Genomic DNA, 21656 nt, shown 5'->3' with positions numbered 1-21656 from the left:
ATTTACAAAGAACTTAAAAAAAATTGCAAGAAAAAAACCACACCATCAAAAACTGGGCAAAAGATGTGAACAGACACTTCTCAAAAGAAGACATTTATGCAGCCAATAGACATATGAAAAAATGCTCATCATCACTGGTCATCAGAGAAATACAAATCAAAACCACAATGAGATACCGTCTCACACCAGTTAGAATGGCAATCATTAAAAAGTCAGGAAACAACAGGTGCTGGAGAGGATGTGGAGAAATAGGAATGCTTTTACACTATTGGTGGGAGTGTAAATTAGTTCAACCATTGTGGAAGACAGTGTGGCAATTCCTCAAGGATCTAGAACTGGAAATACCATTTGACCCAGCAATCCCATTACTGGGTATATACCCAAAGGATTATAAATCATGCTACTATAAAGACACATGCACACATATGTTTATTGCAGCACTATTCACAATAGCAAAAACTTGGAACCAACCCAAATGTCCCTCAATGATAGAGTGGATAAAGAAAATGTGGCACATATACACCATGGAATACTATGCAGCCATAAAAAAGAATGAGTTCATGTCCTTTGCAGGGACATGGATGAAGCTGGAAACCATCATTCTCAGCAAAATATCACAAGGACAGAAAATCAAACACTGCATGTTCTCACTCATAAGTGGGAGTTGAACAATGAGAACACATGGACACAGGGAGGGGAACATCACACACTGGGGCCTGTTGGGGGATAGAGGGCTGGGGGAGGGATAACGTTAGGAGAAATACCTAAATTATGAGTTGATGGGGACAGCAAACCAACATGGCACATATATACCTATGTAACAAACCTGCATGTTGTACACGTGTACCCTAGAACTTAAAGTGTAATAAAAAGAAGAGCAAACAAAATGATTTGAATCAATGAGAAAACATTCAAAAGAAAAGAATAGATAGCCAGGGTCATCAGATATTTGAGGAAAAATCTCCAAATATAAGAGAAAGAGAAAAAATAAGTAAAGAGACCACAGACAGGCAGTCTTCTAATTAATATATAATAGAAAAGATAAGAGATTAAACTTAGAAATACAGAAGTAAATAGAACAAAAAGATTTAAAAGTTGTTGCTTTTGGGCAGCAGGGCTGGGGTGAACAGAAATGGAAAGGGAATTGCTGGGTTTTGTCATAACCTTTTACTACTCTTTGATTGTTTAACTGATTGTATTTATTAAATTAATAAAAATATTAAAGAGTAAAAGCCATGGATTTTTAAGCCCTCAGAACAGCATTTTAATTGTGCATTTTTTGATAATGTAGATGTTTCTTATTAGAAAAAACTTTCCTTTCTGTTACATTAATTTTTAGCATGTGTTGACGTTACATTATCAATGTTTTTAAAGACCTCTTCCTGTTTTTGACCTCACTGTTGAGCTGAGTTAAATACACGTTATCTTCTAACTAGTTTTAACTTTAAGAAGTAAGATATGTTCTGAGAAAAGTTTTCTTTAACAGGTTCCAGTCGTTCGTAAAGATTCATAGAACTTTATACATGGTACCCAAATGTCTTTTCTGTCTATGTTAATAAGTAAAACTATTGTTTATAAAATGCAAACTAAGTCACAGATTTTGTACACCTCAAGGTACAGGGGGAAGGTATTTCATAAAGTGGGTGCTGGACAATGGTCCAGATGTATGACCTTTTTAAAGTTTTTGCTTGAGAGTTTAGAAGTGACATTTAAATCAATGATCACTGTGTGTAGGTTTTGGTTTTCTAAACACAGCAGCCCTCTGGCTCAATCGTGAAGACATCTCATGAGTTCCAGAGGAACTTGGGTATATTTCTGTTTGTATAGTAAGACACTAAGAGAAAAGCATATTCTGGTTTTTACAGCTCTACCTTATTTTCTTCAAATGATATTTTAGTGACAATTTGAAGGAAATGCTATCAATGCTTCAAAACTCCAACATAGTTTTTTTGTGCTGCCACCACAGCATCATCACTTCATGGTCTGGTTGGTGTAAATACAACAGGGATAAGCCAAAGCATGAGACTGAAGGACACTTTCTGTTTAGGAAAAATGGGTAACAAGTTGAAGAATGCTTCTCCCTGAAATCTTTGGGCTTCCTCTCAATGTTGTTCCTGTTGTGTGGGTAGCTCCACCCCAGCTACCCATACAAGAACCTGGCCAGTGTAAAAATCAAACCGTGTGTCTCAGGCCACAACAGAGTCTGATTTTTACCTTGGCCAGGTTCTTGTGTGGGTAGCTGGGGTGGAGTCCTCTCATTCTTACTCTGCTTTTGTGGTGTGAAAGTCTAAGTTAACTGTTGATTGTTCTTCAGTTTATTAGTGCTTTGCTATAATCTTAGGTAAAGTCAGAAATGCCATCAACTCATCTTATTGACATAAAGCAAAAGTACACCTGAATTTTTATTAGTTCAGAATTTTTTTAGAGTAAGAAGTCTTACTCTATAGTCTTTGTATATACATACAAAGAGAACATAGCATTATGTTTTCATGACCTCGTACGTCTTCATTCTTGAACCTTTTAATTTTCTCCCATCAGAAAATATTTTAATTATGTAATGTTCAAAAAATTTAGGTGGGCATACTAACACAAAATCCATTTTCTCTGATTTTTAAACCTTTTTTTTTTTTTAAACGAAGAGTTTTTGCTTCTTGCTTATATCTCTGTGGTTTGATGTTTTAGCCTCTTGATTAATCTCAATACTTTCTATCCTATGACTAAACTACTTTCCCTTGCATACACACTTGGATTTCTACTGCACGTCTTTTAAATTTTATGTCATTTAACATCTATATCTCTTCATCATTTTTTCTTAGATTTGCGTAATTCATATGTTTCTTCTTTATTTGTAGAGAGTCTAAATCTAGTCTTACATAATTGCTCCCAATGATGAGAATCTATTTATTTATACTTCTAATGTGTCCCAGAAAGGACATAAGGTGACATATATAATAATGCATAAAATATGAGATGAATTCAATTAAAAATAAGAAAAGTAGACAAAGGGAAACTAATGGTGGGAAATTAAGATGAAGCCAAGAGCAAGGTCAGTGTTCAAATGCTTGCCTAATAGAGCTGCAGTTTGGCTTACTGCTATATCCCTGTTTTTTGTTCACCAGCTTCATGTCCCTCCGTGTGTAGCTTGATGACCACAGCCTGCTTGTGATAGTTAGGGTTTTCCGGAGAAACAAAACCAATAGGATGCATGTGTGTATGTCTGTATATAGCTTTATTTAAGGAATTTCTGAATATAGAGACTGGCAAGTCCCAAATCTGCAGTTCACACCTGCTGCTAGAATTCCCTCTTGCTCAGGAAGGTCAGTCTTTTGTTCTATTTAGAACATCCACTGATGGATGAGGCCCACCCACTTTATAAAGGGCAAACTGCTTTCCTCAAAGTCCATTTATTTAAATGTTAGTCTCATCCAAAGCACTCTTACATTTGACCACATATCTGGGCACTGTGGCCTCACCATGTTGGCATAAAATTAATCACCATGCCAATAAAACCTGAGACTTGCCTTTAACCTCTACCTTGTCTTTCTTTTCCTTCCTACATGCGCCCTTTCCATTTTCTCTAATTCATGAAGCTTCAGTTATACTTCACTTTACTCCTTTTTTCTCACACCTTCCAATAAAGACTCAGGATTCCCAAGGGGTCCTTAGGCCACGCGTTCCTATTTCCTGGGTTGGGTGAAATTCTTCTCCCTTCTGGTGGTTAGTGACTGCTTTTGAGTAAGTTCCTGGTCCATCCTGAGTGTCCTGCTTACCTCTCCCCTAATGGCCCTGTCCCATCCCCTCCCCGTGCCCTGCCCCTGGCTCTTTGTAAACATTCCTTACGTGATTACAGGCCCATCATGAATCATTTCTGCTAAGGTAGGAATTACCTTTCCTACATTAGCCATGTTTTCTGGGTGCTGATGCAGCTGTAAACAGGGTTATGTGAGTGCTTGTTTGAGTGTGTGTGATTGTCGTGAGAGTGGAGCAATAAAGACAGTCCCTGGGAAAAGTTTCCCAGGGCCCAGTGGTCCAGTGTGTCTCTGCTACTAGAGGAAGAATGTGGTCTGCCACTCTACTTGTTCCCTGAAGGCCAGATCACAGAGAGGGGTTGTGGGAATCAGTCTCTGCCTGGCAGGTTTTTGAAGCTTGTGAGGGGAAATAACTCTCTAGCTTTCTTTCAGATAGAAGAAAAAACCAAAAATGAAATAAAAGTAGGACAAGTGGCTATAACACAAAAAAACTTGATAGACAGAGATTCAAATATAAATCTGAATTGTTCACCCTTTTACTTTATAACCAGGCACCAGAGGACCCGTAAATGCGTCATGATCATTTCTGAAATCTTGGTAGTATTCCCATACAACCTGAGCCCATATTTCGGACTGGTCATAGCTGTGTGATTTAGGGGACATCACACAGACTCTACTCTTAACTCCTCTGTAAAACAGAATGAGTAATGTGTACCTCCAAAATTACTGTGGGAAGTAAATAAAATAACATATGGGAAAGAGTTTCAGAAGCTGTTAAGTGTTATGTGGACATCAGATATTCAGGAAATCAGCTAAAGCCATACTTACAGAAGACATTAAAGACATACATACAGAAGACATTAAAACAAACAATCAGATATTTGATCAATAGAAAGCTGGGCAAATGACTGTTTAGCACTTTAAAGGTAGGAGGTAGGGGAGACTAGATCAGTCAGAGAGAAAGAGTTTAGTCATTTTCGTATTATGATTCTGCCCTTCCCAGTGGAAAGTATATATGAGCATGTACATTTATGTAATGTAGATAGATGTGTCAGTAAATTGCTTTTCACTTTCTGTAGTCAAAATCAAAAATAATACTTTTTTAAGCCAGGAAAATTAAGTAATTTGATGAGGGAATTTGGCTGGAAAAGTGAAAAACAATTCAAGGATAGGTATTTTATAAATATATCAGAATATTATATATGGGAAGGAAATAACATGTTAACTTCTATGTATTTTAATTTTTTATTTAGCATTGACTTCCCACCTGTTGTTTAACTTTTTCATTCTTTTCTTTGTTTTTTTTTTTTGTTTGTTTTTTTCCATTGTGGTCAAGTGCATATTGAAGACCACCTTAGCTTAGCTGAGAACGTTGTACTTGTGAAGCATTTGAATGTGGGCCACATCAAAAGTGAACAAAATAATTCATTTCCTGGCTCTGCTCAAGTAGCCTCACCCTGAGAGTCTGCCTCTGTGGCCCACAGCACTGCCATCCATAACAATCACACCTCTCTTTAAAGCCAGGTGTATTTGGTATCTGTAACTCTCACCTGACTCTCACATAACACTCAGTAACATGATTCATCTCTTCGTAAACTTAAATTTACATTTAAATGCTGTATCTCCCTTCACACCAGCTAGTGCTAATACCCAACACTGAGGGTGCCAGACATTAACTTAGTCAATATTTGAAATAATCCTGAGGAAGTTATTCTCACTGCATGCATGAGAAAATTGAGGTGTGGAGGGTTGGAGTTTTTCCTCACCCCCACAGAGCCAAGTGTTGAGCGAAAAGTAGTCTGGGCTGGGTGCCGTGCCTCACGCCTGCAATCCCAACACTTTGGGAGGCCAAGGCAGGCGGATCACTTGCGACCAGGAGTTTGAGACCAGGCTGGCCAACATGGTGAAACCGTTTAGTCTCTGCTAAAAATACAAAAGTCAGCCAGGTGTGGTGGGGTGCGCCTGTAATCCCAGCTACTTGGGAGGCTGAGGCACGAGAATCACTTGAGCCTGGGAGGCAGAGGTTGCAGTGAGCTGGGATCACACAACTGCACTGCAGCCTAGGCGACAGAGAGGGACCCTGCCACACACACACACACACACACACACACACAAAGTCTGGCCTCTGACATCACTCTGAACCAGAATTATGAAAGCTCAATAGGAATCAAGACCTTGTCTCACAGTTTAGGTGCCTCCAGCCCCTAACCATTATTTGCATTCAAGAAAGGAACTGTAAATGTCTTATGGTTGTTGCTCTTTGAAAACAAATCCTATAGTTATGGAAACAAGTGAAAAATGCTAGAGAACTCGTATTCTCCTAATATGATCTTTGATTAAGCTTTTACTGAGTTCAGAATTAAGGAATGTTAATGATACGAAAGTTTTTATAGCACTGATTTTTTTTCAAAGTACCAACCTGTGGTTTGGTGACACAACTATAGAAACATGGATAGAAACTCCCTATTATGCAACAAACCACTTCCTGCATCTGTTTATTCATTTATCTGCAGTGTTTTAGCTAAACTCTTCTCCACTTGTAGGGTCATATACTTGCAACTGTATCACTATACGGAGCATAAGTATCACAAACTGCTGAAGAACATGGACTTGGTAGCCAGATTTTGAGGTTAGAATTCAATGTAATTCTGTATAAATAACACATACCTCAATAGGACAGTAGAAAAGATGACCAATGTTAACAAATGTAAAGCAATTAAAACAGTGCCAAGCACATAATAAGTGCTTTATACATGTTTACTATTAATATTAAAACTCCAAAATTTCAGGAAATATACTTAGTTCAGCCTTCTGCAATCAGCAATTTTGACTCAGTTTAACCCGAGAAATAACAAAGTGAATGCCGGGCACTGTGGCTCACACCTGTAATCCCAGCGCTTTGGGAGGACGAGGCAGTTGGATCACCTGAGGTCAGGAGTTTGAGACCAGCCCGGCCAACATGGTGAAACTCCGTCTGTGCTAAAAATACAAAATTCAGCTGCGCGTGGTGGCTCAGGCCTGTCCCAGCTACTCAGGAGGCTGAGGCAAGAGGATCACTTGAACCGGGGAGGCGGAAGTTGCAGTGAGCCAAGATCGTGCCGCTGCACTCCAGCTTGGGTGACAGAGCGAGACTCCATCTCAAGAAAAAGAAAGAAAAAGAAAGAAAGGGAGAGAGAGAGAGAGAGGGAAGGAAGGAAGGAAAGAAGGGAAAGAAAGGAAGAAAGGAAGCAAACGAGAGAGAGAGGGAGGAAGAAAGAAAGAAAGAAGAAAGGAAGGAGAGAGACAGAGAGAGAAAGAAAGAAAAAGAAAGAGAAAGAAAGAAAAAAAAGAGAAAGATAGAGAAAGAAAGAAAGAAAAAGAAAGAGAAAGAAAAGAAAGAAAAAGAAAGAAAGAAAGAAAAAGAAAGAAAGGGAGAGAGAGAGAGAAAGAGAAAAAGGAGGGAGGGAGAGAGGGAAGGAAGGAAAGAAGGGAAAGAAAGGAAGAAAGGAAGGAAGCGAGAGAGAGGAAGAAAGAAAGAAGGAAGGAAGGAAGGAGAGAGAGAGAGAAAGAGAAAGAAAGAGAAAAAGAAAGAAAGAAAGAAAGAAAAAGAAAGAAAGAAAAAGAAAGAACGAACGAAAGAAAGAAAGAAAGAGAGAGAGAGAAAGAAAGAGAAAGAAAGCAAGCCTCTGTTCTTCTTAGTTTTGGAAGGAAATCCAATTGTATGCTGCTCACACTTCTAATATACCTAACAGGTAATAATAGTGATTCTGCTTGAACATTTCCAGTGATGGAGAAATTACCCCTCAGAAAATTTCATTTTATAATTGGATAATTTAGTTATGAATAAACTTATATTTTATATTGAACAGAAATCTACCGTTCCGTAAATTCCACCTACTCGTTCCAGGGGTTAAATAGCAAAGCAGTGGTTTTTCAATTGTCTTGTGCAGAAATGTTTCAGAAGTTCTTAAAAATGTTTGATCAAAATTTAATTTTTTAAAAAGACATTTTTGAATCATTTGTTAAAACTGAAAATTTTAAGGGGTGTGTGATATCCTTGGGAAGATTGCTTAACTTCTCCAATTCTCATCTTTTTCATCTACAAAATGAGTATAATTAGTAAATGAAAAATAAGTCTTCAATAAATGTTAACTGCATCTGTATAATTCTTATCGTTATATTATTTGCATTTTGATACAAGCTATTAGAAGGCTTCCTTTAAAGCTCTGTGACTCAGAGGTTTTGTGGTTTCTTGCTGCAGACGATTCTCAGCTATCCTTTTCCTCAACTCAGTGGAGGATTTCTTTTGAGGGTTCCAACCCCAAACTTGGCCTTGTAATCAGCTGAGCATGGGCTGACCTCGGTCTCCATCACTTCAAGGTAATCCATCAAGAGTGATCACCCAACTCCCAGCCGCTACAGTTCCTGAAAATCTTCTAAGACAGGTGTTCAGATGCCCTGGCCTTGCTATAATAGTAGTGGATGCTTTGGAAATCCTCTGGAGCTGAGTTTTGCTAACACCAAGGTGCTGAGAGGTTTTCCACTGTGGCGTGATCCTGTGTCACTCCTGCTGACTGCATACCCTGCCATCCCTGCAGATTCCCAGCTTCCAGATTCTCTCATGGACCCTATGTCTTCAGAATAGGGAGAAATATGCCACAGTAGAATTCTACTTTTGGGATAATTACTGTCTTGTTAATCCAGTATTGCAAAGGCTGAAGGCTGGAGATTGGGTAGCTCTTGGTTCTCTATTCGGAAAACCAACGTATGTTTCTCCTGCCTACATACTCAGCTCCTCTGAGCAGGAGATAGTCAGGGAGAAGTCCGTCTGAGCTTGGCTCAAATGATGTTCCCCTTTGGCTATGTGTCCTATAGAGATCTGTGGAGCATAATTTTGCTAGTTTTAAATATTATAAATGTAATATATTTGCATTGCAACTTTTTTTTCAAACATTACTAGTATAAGTATAGAGCATAAAATAAAAAATTATATATCCCTAACTACTATCTCACCCCCAGGTTTCACCACCCACTGATAGATCTCCTTATAAATCTTTGAGGAAATTTCTCACTCTTATGCATATAACTACGCATAAATGTCTATTTTTATAAAAATATTGAGGAAGTCTTATAATAAATATATAAATATGTGTTTTATATACTTTAGTGTATTTTGGGCATTTTTCCACAACACCACATTTAGGCTGCTTCCTTCTTTTTAATAAACACCTTATACTTTTATATTAAAAGCTCTCTATATATGAAATATATATTATATATTAAAAGCTCTATAACATTTAATTAACTTATATATGTCTTAAATATATATAACTCAAATATATATTAAAAGCTCTATAACATTTAATTAAGTTATATATTAAATGCTCTATAACATTTAAGTTTAAAAATTTATTTACCCAGTACTTTATCAATGGATATTAAGATACTTTTTCTTTCTTTGTTTTTTTTATCCTTCCAAACTGTGGTAGGCAGTCTCAAAAGATGGCCCCCAATGAGCATTATCTCCTCGTGTCCATGCCCTTGTGTATTCCCTTCCCTCATTGACTCAGGCTGTCCTGTGTAACAAGAAGACATTGTGCGAATGGTAACATATGACTTCCATGACTAGGTTATAAAAAGCATAGTGACTTCTGCCTTGTAGTTTCTTGAATTACTCATTCTGGGAGATGCCAGTCAACTTATCATGAGTATCATCCAATAGTTATATTGGGAGGCAAGGGCTGAGGAACTTGGCCCTCTTGCAACTCGTCAGCTCACAAGTCAAACTGGAATTTGATCTTCCAGCCCCAGTCAGACTTTGAGATGATCGCAGTCTCTGTCAATACAGTGACTACAACCCCATGAGACAGCCACTCAGCTAAACTGCTCTCCAATAACTGAGACACAGAAACTCTATGAGATAATGATGTCTATTATGACTTTAAACTTTTAAGTTTTGGGGTAATTTTTAAGCACAGCAGTAAGTAACTAATAGACAAACAATGTCACAATGATCATCCATGTATACTTATTTTTGTGAGAATACAAAAGTCTATAAAACAAATTCTTTGGAATAGAATTGAAAATAGTTGAAAAGAACGTGAATTTTAAATTTCACTTAATAATATGCAGTTTAATTTAACAATGTCCCACAGTGAATGAGTGGGCTTCCCCATACCTACCCTCGACATTGAAGCTCACAGTAGAATCTTGCCATTTTATAACTTTTAAAAAAGTTTTTTTTCTCCAATTTGGACATAGTTATGCAGGAGGCTGAGCACTTAATTTTGCCATTTTATAACTTTTTAAAAAGTTGGTTTTTTTTTTTTTCCAACTTGGACTTAGTTATGCAGGAGGTTGAGCATTTATAAAATATTCATTGAAAATTTATATTTATATTTCTGTTAACTGCCAATTTATGTCTTTACTCGCTTTGTATTGAATTGATCTTTTTCCTATTAGAGCTTTTTGTATAATAAGAAAATTAGCCCTTTTTTATAAGTATGCCTGTTTTTCCCCATTTTGAAATTTTTATTGTAACGTAGTTTATACATCTTTTTAGGGCAGAAAATGTTTACTTTTTGTAGTAAAATGTATCTTTTATTTTTTTATCAATTTTTATTTTAAATTCTGGGGTACACGTGCAGGATGTACAGGTTTGTTACACAGGTAAACGTGTGCCATGGTGGTTTGCTGCACAGATCAACCTATCACCTAGGTGTTAAGCCCAACATCTGTTAGTTATTATTCCTGATGCTTTCCCTCCCCCTGCCTGTACAACACACCCCAACATGTGTTGTTCCTCACCGTGTGTCCATGTGTTCTCATCATTTGGCTCCCATTTATAACTGAGAACATGCAGTGTTTGGTTTTCTGTTCCTGCACTAATTTGTTGAGGATAATGGCTTCCAGCTCCATCCATGTCCCTGCAAAGGATATGATCTTGTTCCTTTTTATGGCTGCATAGTATTCCATGGTGTATATGTATCACATTTTCTTTATCCGGTCTATCATTGATGGGCATTTGGGTTAATTCCATGTCTTTGCTATTGTGAATAGTGCTGCAATAAACACACACATGCATGTATCTTTACAATAGAATGATTTATTTTCCTTTGGGTATATATCCACTAGTGGGATTGCTGGGTCAAATGGTATTTCTGCTTCTAAATGTTTGAGGAATTGCCACACTGTCTTCCACATGGTTGAAATAATTTACATACCCACCAACAGCGTAAAAGTGTTCCTTTTTCTTAACAACCTCACCAGCATCTGTTGTTTTATGACTTTTTAATCATCACTATTCTGACTTGCATGAAATTGTGTCTTATTATGGTTTTGATTTATGTTTCTCTAATGATAGGTGATATTTAGCTTTTATTCATATGTTTGTTGGCTGCATGAATGTCTTCTTTTGAGAAGTATCTATTCGTGTCCTTTGCCCACCTTTAAAAGGAGTTGTTTGTTTTTTTTCTTGTAAATTTGTTTAAGTTCCTTGTTGACTCTGGATAGAGTCCTTTGTCCATTGGATAGATTGCAAAAATTTTTTCCCATTCTGTAGGTTGTCTGTTCACTCTAATGATAATTGCTTTTGCTGTACAGAAGCTCTTTCATTCAATTAGATCCCATTTGTCAATTTGTGCTTTTGTTGCAATTGCTTTTGGTGTTTTCACCATGAAATCTTTGCCTGTGCTTATGTCCTGAATGATATTGCCTAGATTTTCTTCTAAGGTTTTTATTGTTTTGGGTTTTACATTTGAGTCTTTAATCCTTTTTGAGTTTTAATTTTGTATAAGGTATAAGGAAAAGGTCCAGTTTCAATTTTCCGCATATGGCTAGCCAGTTCTCCCAGCACCATTTATTAAATAGAGACCCTTTCCCCATTGCTTGTTTTTGTCAGGTTTGTCGAAGATCAGATGGTTGTAGGTGTGCAGTCTTATTTCTGAGTTCTCTGTTCTGTTACATTGATCTATGTGTTTGTGTAAAATGTATCTTTTAGAAAAAGATTTTAGATTTTATAAAACTTTCTCTACCACACTGGGAATTGTTCAAAGGAAAAGTCCCATATTATCTTCTGAGTTAATAAGATACCAGTTTTTTCCTACCAGTAGCAATGACTACAAAATTGGCTCTCAAAACAACAACAAAAAGCTCTGAATTATGGTATTTGCCAATTTCCAAAATGTAAATACTCCCATCATGTCCGATTTCAAGCTGCCAATGTGACTTCACTGAACACAGAGTTAGGAGAAGATGTGCACAGTTGACTCTTGCCAGCTACTTCACTGAACACAGAGTTAGGAGAAGATGTGCACAGTTGGCTCTTGCCAGCTACTTCACTGAACACAGAGTTAGGAAAAGATGTGCACAGTTGGCTCTTGCCAGCTACTTCACTGAACACAGAGTTAGGGAAAGATGTGCACAGTTGACTCTTGCCAGCTACTTCACTGAACACAGAGTTAGGAGAAGATGTGCACAGTTGGCTCTTGCCAGCTACTTCACTGAACACAGAGTTAGGGAAAGATGTGCACAGTTGGCTCTTGCCAGCTACTTCACTGAGCACAGAGTTAGGGAAAGATGTGCACAGTTGGCTCTTGCCAGCTGATATATGCCAACTCTAGCACATCGCCGCACCAGACACGTATTTTGACATAAGTGTTGAGAGAGATCCAGCTTCTTATTTTGTTCTTTTTTTCTTTTTTTTCCAAACAGCTGAAGTGAATGCTGAAGTACATATAGGACTGTAAATCTGATTAAAATAGCTATGCTTTTATTCTAACATAAATTTATGTCAGTTATGTTCTTACCTAATATATGATGTGTATATATGTAAGCTTTGACTTCAAGAGAGGGTTTTTGAACACATGTACACAAGAAGGGGAACAACACACACTGGGACCTGTCAGAGCCGGGGGAGGGAGAGCATCAGGACAAATAATGAACACAGGCTGGTTTTAATACCCAGGTGATAGGTTGATAGATGCAGCAAACCACCATGGCACACGTTTACCTGTGTAACAAACCTGCACATCCTGCACATGTACCCCAGAACTTAAAATAAAATAAAATAAAGTTTAAAGAAATGTTTGCAAACCACTGAGCTGAGTCTTTATCAAGATGTGAGGATGGGTGGGGAAGACAAAGATGTGTCTCTAATTCACTTACAAAGTTGCACAGTTTCTCCTTACATCTTCAGTTCTCCCACCCACATAACCCCACATATTTTAAGTACTAAATGCCCTCATCTTCTGTATTTCTGTTTGTTCGAATTTTCATTTTTTTTCCCTACCGTTAAAAACTCATCTCAGAGTAAAAAAATGAGTGGTTGTGGGGAGTAGAGGGGATTCATACGTGGCACACGAAGGATTTTTAGGGCAGTGAAACTACTGTGTATGATACTGTAATGGTGGATATATGTCATTATGCATTTGTTCCAACCCATAGAATACACTAGGAGTGAGCCCTAATGTAAACTAACAACTTTAGGTTATTACAATGTGTCACAAAAAATATCTCATCTCACATCCTTTGTCATATTAAGGTGCAAATAACTGATGAAAGATTGAAGTGCTACAAGGAAGCTGTAAAGCTGACGGGCTTAAGCTCCAGTTCAGCTTGTAAGTGGGTGTGAGAGTCTATGGCAGCTCACCACCTTCCCATGAATCATCAGAGGATGGGAGCGGAGATGAGAGGTGAGAGGCAAAACTGAAAGAGGAGAGGATTTGATTTGAAGGCACAAGATTTGGGTTCTGGTGGTGGCTCTGTCACTTCCTGGATGAGTGATCTTGAAAATTCCCTGAAACTCGTTTTTCTCACCTGAGTAACAAGCTTAAGAATAGCACCTTCTATCTACGCTTTAACGAGGATAAATTGAGATAATATATGAGGACATGCTTCACTCATTTTAGTGATACAAAAATGCTGGTTATGGGTCACAAAAAAGGCAGATGTGCCTTTGAAACATTCAGACTCCAGACTGACAATGGGGCCAGTCCGCCTGGATTCCATCATTTTTACTCTCCATTTCTATTACTTCCAAGTGTCCACTTTCTCATCTTAAAATTGGAATAAAAATATTTACTCTCCTGGTTGTTTTAAGGATTGAAATAGATATGCCTGTAAAGTAGAAAAGTATCTGTCTGTCCCCGTCTCCATTCCGGTAAGGGATCAACCAAAGTTGTTGCAATGTCCTTCCAAAATCCACAGGCAATGACATTAGCCTGTGTTATGCTCAATCAAAAGGCATGCCCCAGCGACCCAGAAAAGAAGAAACCTGTGACATTCCCATTATTTCCCATAGGGCACTGATAACTTCCTACTTCCCCTGGCTCACCGTGTCCAACACTCATTCGTTTGGAGTGTGTGCCCCTTGGGTGGGCATGAGGCATTTGCCCCTACCAGTCTATTAAAATTGCACCTAAATTTACCTTAGAGGAAGTAAATTATAAAGAGCTCTTTGGACTGTTAAAAGTGAAGTGATATATTTAGAAAGCAAGAGAATTTAAAAATACAGAACCACGATCAATTCTGTTTTAACTTGCAATATATAGTTGAGAGCATGGTGTACAGGCGGGAACTAGAAAAACTCTGATTATTTGTTACAATTGTTATATTGCTGAAAAAGGCATTTATTCTTATTTTCTTCACATCTGTTTCCAGTTGCCACTTGTCTTCATGGGTGGAAATAACTTCTTTTCTATGAAGTGGCAGAGTTTCTCTGGGTGTGGGGAGGTTCTGAACCTTGCGTGTGAGTGCTCTCCTTAGTTCAGTAACGAGATCAGTCACCAAGTCACCCCTTTGCTCTCTGGTGATGGCTGCCACCTCTTGTTTTCATGAGAAATGATAAAGCAAATGAGTCAGTGCCTAGGACCCTTCAAGAATGGCACGCAATGTTCAGCTAACCTCAAACCTTAGCTCTAGCTAAGGAGGTTTCAAAAAAAGCCTTTCAGAAACTCTCCTTCCAGAAATACAGGCATGCATCTGGCTTCCTTCTCTTTTTCTCTATTGGCCTTTTATTTGGCTTTCTGGATTTCATTTAACTTTTTAAAAACACCTAAGTATGATGTTTAGTTTGAATAAAAAAGCAGTGATGTAGTAACCTGTGATCTTCCCCTTTAAGGTAAGATTTTGCAAAATTTTATGAAAAGACAATGTGTTTTTGCATAGCAGATGAGGGCAGAAATGTTTACTCTCCTGATTACCAGTTATCTCCTGGTCAACAAGTACAATCTAAGATCTTTTTGCTTATGTAGCACTGTCAATTTCCTTTTTTTTACCTGAGATAATCTTTGTTTCGATAACTGTTTTCATAACCCCTGCCATGTTTTTTCCTCTGTTGTTTTTCTTTTCTTTTTTTTTTTTTTGAGATGGAGTTTTGCTTTTGTTGCCCAGGCTGGAGTGCGATGGTGCCATCTCAGCTCACCGCAACCTCCGCCTCCTGGGTTCAAGTGATTCTCCTGCCTCAGCCTCCTGAGTAGCTGGGATTACAGGCATGCGCTGCCATGCCCTGCTAATTTTGTATTTTTAGTAGAGACGGGGTTTCTCCATGTTGGTCAGGCTGGTCTCAAACTCTCAACCTCAGGTGATCCACCTGCCTCAGCCTCCCAAAGTGCTGGGATTACAGGTGTGAGCCACCGCACCTGGCCCTGGTTTTCTATTTTTTAAACTATAATAATTCTGTTTGTTTTAAATATTTGTAAAGATATGTACAATAAAACTATTCTTAAATCATAGGAGAAAACCAAACATGGAGCAATAGAGCAATTCTAAGTGAAATGCAAACCTAAACTACTCTTTTAATAAGCTTTGTAAATAATCACTTGTTTACAAAGGAGGTGGTAATTCATGTGAGAGGAGTAGGAAGAAAGATTTTGGTCCCTTTGAAATTTTATTATTTTTCTTCTAAGTACATCCTCTAGAAAGAAAGCAAACCAATAGCATTTTGGAATTGTTTAGTCGCTAATTGTATTCCATGAGCATTCTTTCTGGTTCACTAGAATTCAGTGTATAAATCTGGGGACAAAGTGAAACTCTGAAGATACGAGCTTTGGACAGCAGGATGGTGAATAAAGGTGATGGAAAAGGAGACTTTGATATTGGAGAAACTGGTATAGCTCAGAACATAGAACAGAAAAAGCCAACTATTTGCCCAAAGTATCCGTCTTTTAAAGAGATACAATTTTAATCAAGTGAACAGGTAGGACTTCAGTCTGGGTGTTTATTTTTGTCTATTTATACAAATTCTTTATCACTCAGATCAAAGAATTTGCATTAGGTAGTAGTTTCTATATTTTCTTAAATCAATATACACAATGAATTATTATAAGATTATAAGAAATGCCGAACTGGATCAGATTTACAATTCATCCACCCAAATCCTACCTGTTTTAGACCAATCCAGGGATATTATGTATGGTGACCTGGTGGTTACTCTCCAGACAATTTTTAAAGTCTAGGATGAGCCTATAAACAAAGCCTAAAATAGTATCTGGCAAGTGTTTGGCTTGGTAATGGTTAATATTTGTTGAACAAACAAGTGCAAGATAAAATCTACCATCATGTAATTATCTACATTCTCTTGAAGCTAATCTTTTGTGTTATGTATGGTGTATGACAAGTCTTTTGTTCTAAGTGTATTACATTGTCTTTTTTTCCTTTCCTTTCGTTAAAGTGTATTACATTGTCTTAAAAATTACTTAAGCATCAAGAGAGTTCTTTTCCAGCTTTAGTATTACAGAATTTGATTTGATTAGTCTTAAAGCATTAGACAAGGAGGGAATGACGTACCCCCTCATTTGATGTGCTCCTCACCCCAGCTGAACCCCAGTCTTACTTGGAAGTAGAAGGATTCTGGCTCAGGTTGTAAACAGTAAACCATAAGAAGACAAACTGTTTTGCAGAGTGTTTTTAGTAAGTAGCCTGGCCTACCTAAAGGATAAATGTTAATTAGTTATGATTTCTTCTTAACACGGAATGTTACAAGATTAACAGGAGCAGATAAGAAAGAGAAGCATAATTGATTAGTAATGCTGGTAAAAGTTTAATCACAGGGAATGATCTGTTTCTAAGAGGTAATGATTTATTACATAGCTCCTAACAAAGCTTTTATAGTATATATTAATAGCACTTTGAAAGGCCTGAAGGGACTAAAAGAGGAAGGATGCAGAAGCTACTTCCTTTGGCCAACAGAGAATTTGTTGACAGAGAAACTCACTACCATATTTTACAATTTCCAGGAACTGGAAACAGTTGATTAGCCACATCTGTTGTGAGTATGGGAGTGAAGTGAGGAAGTACTTTGCCATATATTCGCTAGTCCAGTACTTTGCCATATATTCGCTAGTCCTGTACTTTGCCATATATTTCCTAAACCGTGCAGGAATTTGGCTTATCCTTTTGGGTAAAAATGCAATTAAGAGAAAAGATCTAACTGAAGTTTTTAAATGAAGAAATATACTGGATAGAGCAGGACACACAAGAAGGTCCTCAGATGAAACAACTCTACGCTAAGGCTATGAAAGTTTGACTCCAGTGGCCTTTGGAAACAATGCTGGGAATTTAAGATAGGGCTCTAGAGCTTACTTCCTTCCAGTTTAAATCTGAGAATTTGGTTCATGAGTTAATTTTATTCACACTGAGTGTATCCAAAGAAAAATAAGTTTTTCCTGTATTTAATTAGAAAAATAACAAGTAGCAAACTTTCAGAACTTTCTTCCCCCAGTACCTTAATCTCAGGCAGAGGAGCATATTTAAGAAATCATTTTAGATTAAGATTCGAACTCATACCTAACCCACATCAGGAAGTCAGTGTTGTTTTGCATGTGCATTGTTAGAAGAATTTTCTGCCTCTGGCTTCTCCTTAGTAAGGATTCAATGAACTGTAAGCATTAAGAGAATTGCTTTGAAAAGTACTTCAACTAGCAAGAACTGGGATGACTTCAAAATGTCTTTTACTGGTTTTGCGGGTACTTATTTTGGCACTTTTCCTGTGGGGCTGCTTCAAGTTGGAAGCCTTCTCTAGAGAAATGTGCAGAGGATAGCATACTACCTTCTTTCAGGGGCTTAGAACTGCTCTTTCTTCTTCTTTTGGACATAGATTAAAAGTTTTGTTGTTACAAACCCCAAGCTACTGCACTATCCCTTGTGATCCTCTTTGGAAAGCACCCTTTGATTACTTTTGGCAAGCTGTCTGTTTCCTCCTGAGATCCTGATACATCACCTAATACCACGAAAGAATATGAGGCATTTTTAGTGTGATCTAAGAGTTTTGTACAACCAGAGAGACAGAGAGCGAGCGAGCAAGAGAGAGAGCGAGCGAGAGAGATTCCATTTCCATTAATGGATTACCGGACTTGAGATAGGCTTTGGACTCAAACTTGGTGAAACTCACCCAATAGTTTCGTAGACAGTTATTTTGGATAAACATAGAAATTGTCCCTTCTCTTCTTAAAGCTTGAAACTTACATTTGTTTTATCTGTGTTTCTTCCTGAGCATAGGACCCCCAGCCCTCTCAAAAAGTATAAAAAAGCTGAAACTTACCAGATCATAACATCCAGACACTGAGACTCAGGGCCCCGTGTTCATCATGATTGTTGTCTTATCCATCCCAAGTTCCTGGTTTTCCATACATAGTTATACTTCTTTCCTGCTATATAAAGTCCTAATTTTAGTCAGTCAGGGAGATGAATATGAGACTGACCTCCCATCTCCTAGGCATAGCACTTGATTAAAGTCTTCTTTGGCAATAACCATTGTCTCAGTGATTGCCTTTCTGTGCTGTGAGCAGCAGGACCTAGACCAAACCCGTGGTGTTTCAGTAACACTGGCAGAGCATGGACTATGGACAGTGGGCCAGGTAGAGTGAGAGACACCAAGGTCTCTGCCTGCCCAGTGAGATCTACTGCCTGGGAATGGCTTGGTCTGCTGTAGTTACAAGTCTTACTTCTCTGTTTCCAAGTAGGATCATTTAATTCTGCCACATTTTCCTTAGGAAGCTACCACGAAAACTTTCTACCTTCGTCAATGTCCCTCTCCTTTCAGTGAAGGTTCTTTTAATTCTTAGACTTAACCTCAGGTATAAGACTACTGCAGCATCTATGTCCTACTCCCTTATGAATTTAGAATCAAAGTCATATGTTTTTCAGGTTGGAGGGGCCATTTGCAACTATGTAGTTCAACTTCCTCCTTTCATAACTAAGAAACTGAGGTCTTTGTAGCCAGATGAGGAAGTCCCTCACCTAAACTTCATGGTTAGAGGTTATCATGGGTCCCAGATCCCATGAAACCCATACTCCTATTTTCCCCAGTCTAATCTTTCTATTCGGGGACCTTGAACTTGACATGTGGCACTACTTAGATAAGAAGCCTGAGGATCAAAGGCCTCCGTGGAGGGGTTTTGTAGAATGAGATGGGAGATTCGAATAATACAATAAGGGGGAAATGTTTTTAACTTCTGCAGGAATTTTTTCAAGGTATGGTTTGAGGACCGTGGTTTCACCAGGAATCTTACAATAATCTGGTCCCCTAAAATTCCTGTCATTATTTTGTTATAGGGAGGATATTTTCAGCAAATAATCAGGAGTAGAGGTCATGCACGAGACAGCCAGTCTAGGAAGGCAGTTCAGCTCTCCTTCAGGTTTGCTTTAGTCATGCTATATTAAAAGTTGTGAGAATTTTCCCAGAAAAGAAAGCTATATAACAGAATGTTAAAATTGAAATTTCAACAAGGCATAAAGATAAAATAAATGCAAAATTCTCCAGTAAGTTGCTAAGTCACAATATGTAGATGGTACAAGCATAATATCTGGGAATGGATTCCAAACCCTTGGATCCCTTCAGAGAATAAAGAGAGGGTTTTTGTGAGCTTTCCTTAAAAGTGACTAGTAGCTGTGCTATGGGGCCTCAGCTTTTTCCAGTTGGGAAAGTTACAGTCTCCTACACCAAGCCCAGCAAACTGGCAGGGGCTTCTGTGGGACTACTCTTAAAGAGCTTAATGCGTGTTTCCAGTATGCCAGAGCGCTCTAGACAAGTTGATTCTCTCCTGAAAAGTCTAAATGCAAAAGTTGGTTCATTAGGACTTTGAAGGTCAGGCCAGGAATCCGCTGTTGCATGGGGGCAGAGGTGCTTTGGCAATGTTGCATGAGGGCAAAGATGATCAGGCCAGGAATCCACTTTGCATGGGTGCAAAGATGCTTCATTGTTGCCTGTGAACCAAGGGTTGGTGATGGGGGATAATAACTGGTGTATAGCCCCTCTGCTGGTGGACCAGAGGTTAAAGAGGTGTGGGCATCCTGGGGGAATGAGGAGTATTACTTAAGTCTTGAGAGTTGATGTTGGAGATGTCACCTATGATGGAATGTTCAAAGAACCCTTGAAATTGGCTCAACTACATAACCTTCACTATCTGCCATGCCCAAAGAAAAGGAAGTTGCTCAACAAACCAGATCCCCCTACCTCTCCTCTCTGCTTCACCTAAGGTTATCAGAAAAAATATAAGCTTCTCAGTTAAATTTGAATTTCAGATGGACAAGTAATCTTTGGGACATACTTATACTAAAAAATCATTTACTATTCATCTAAAATTCAAATTTAACTAGGCATCTTGTATTTCTATTGACTAAGTCTGGTAACCTTACCCCCACTGCACCTTTCTTTGAGCAGCTGGTGAGTAGGTGAATAGTGAGAGGAAGGAAAGAACGAAATTGGCACCGTGTTTTATGCTTCAAAGCTCTTCCCAAAGAGTAAGAAGAAAAGTCAATGGACCTGCCAAATTCTTCAGGGAAGGGCAGAAGAAGAGTGCCCTAATGAATAAATTTTAAAAGGATAGGATGGGAATAATAGATAAAAATTATGTTTTGTGTATACCACAGATCTTTGTTAAATAATCCAGTTCTGTCTATCTAACTTTGTTTATTGAGCTGTTCCTCTCCAGGACCATAATTATTAATTCATCTTGGAATTTGTGCTTTTCAGAACATATTTAGGGAAATTTTACCTTATCATATAACTAAATAATTGTATTAGAGAATCTTGGCAAATCTTTGGTGGGGAACTAGTTTATAAGGTAAGTCCCTTAGGATTTCAAGTAAAAGAAAATTCAACTCAAACAGGCTTAAATAACAAAAGAAGTGTATAGGTTGAGTTATTTGAAAGGCTCAGGTGTAGGCTGGTTTATCTAGAAGCTCAGTTATGCCAGCAAGGACTCCATTTTTATGTTTTGTTTTGTTTTGTCTTTGTCTTTTCTCTTTACAGTCAACCGTCTAAACTTTATTCTAAGTCTGACTCCCTTGTTTAATAGGGTGGCTTCAATAGGGAACAAAGGAACAGACAGCAATGCTGTCTTGGCATTCCAAACAGCCTGATTGGTTGGTCACATGCCTACCTTATAGTGAAGTCAATCAAGGCTTTGCCAGGAGGCTAAGAGTGGGTTCAACTTTTACGAAAACACATGAGCTGCATGGGAAAGACCAGATAGATGACTGCCTAGGGATAAGAGTAGGGAGTCCTGAATTATTTTGAGAAAATGAAAGCATGAGAATGAATGCTGGGTCAACTGGCAAGTTTCCACCACCGTTGACTATTCAAACTTCTGTAATTGACTGCCTGCAGGGGAGATACCAAAAACTATTTATCTGTCTGCATGTTTGTGCAATCAACCAATCTGAAAGGACCTGGCTCTCAGTGTAGAAGCCCAGCTCCCAGGGATCTCTTGATTGCAAGGTGTTAACTCCTTAGTTGCTATATTGAAGGGTCCAAAAGCTACTAGGGAAGGTGACAGAAGACCATGATAGAGTGGGGCACTCAGAGGACACAGGGCAGTGGCAATTTGCCAACTGAAGCAGAAATACATCAATATATTTGAACAACCTTTATACTTGTACCCATGTGTACCAGCTGAATTTTTTTTTTTTTTTTAAACCACAATGTGA

At 38.2% G+C, this 21656-nt stretch overlaps 1 protein-coding gene and 1 long non-coding RNA gene across 3 annotated transcripts in view; one reads left to right on the top strand and one right to left on the bottom strand.

The window, feature by feature from the left end:
- LOC119625826 (uncharacterized) overlaps positions 1–21656 on the bottom strand; it is a 44150-nt gene that overhangs the window by 13799 nt on the left and 8695 nt on the right. The window contains exon 2 of one of the 2 annotated variants that reach the window (XR_005241983.2): positions 18268–18376. The exons of the other annotated variant lie outside the window; for it this stretch is intronic. This is a non-coding gene — a long non-coding RNA (uncharacterized lncRNA). The remainder of the gene's footprint in view (positions 1–18267; positions 18377–21656) is intronic. 2 annotated transcript variants of the gene reach the window in all.
- CLDND1 (claudin domain containing 1) overlaps positions 14688–21656 on the top strand; it is a 42878-nt gene continuing 35909 nt past the window's right edge. The window contains exon 1 of the mRNA XM_038003217.2: positions 14688–14847. The gene's annotated coding sequence lies outside the window, so the exon portion shown is untranslated. The remainder of the gene's footprint in view (positions 14848–21656) is intronic.

Source organism: Chlorocebus sabaeus, chromosome 22 (genome assembly GCF_047675955.1).
Source record: "Chlorocebus sabaeus isolate Y175 chromosome 22, mChlSab1.0.hap1, whole genome shotgun sequence".
Taxonomy (NCBI): domain Eukaryota; kingdom Metazoa; phylum Chordata; class Mammalia; order Primates; family Cercopithecidae; genus Chlorocebus; species Chlorocebus sabaeus.
The sequence above is the reverse complement of the archived record's forward strand: the minus strand, read 5'-3'. Positions and strand labels throughout refer to the sequence as shown.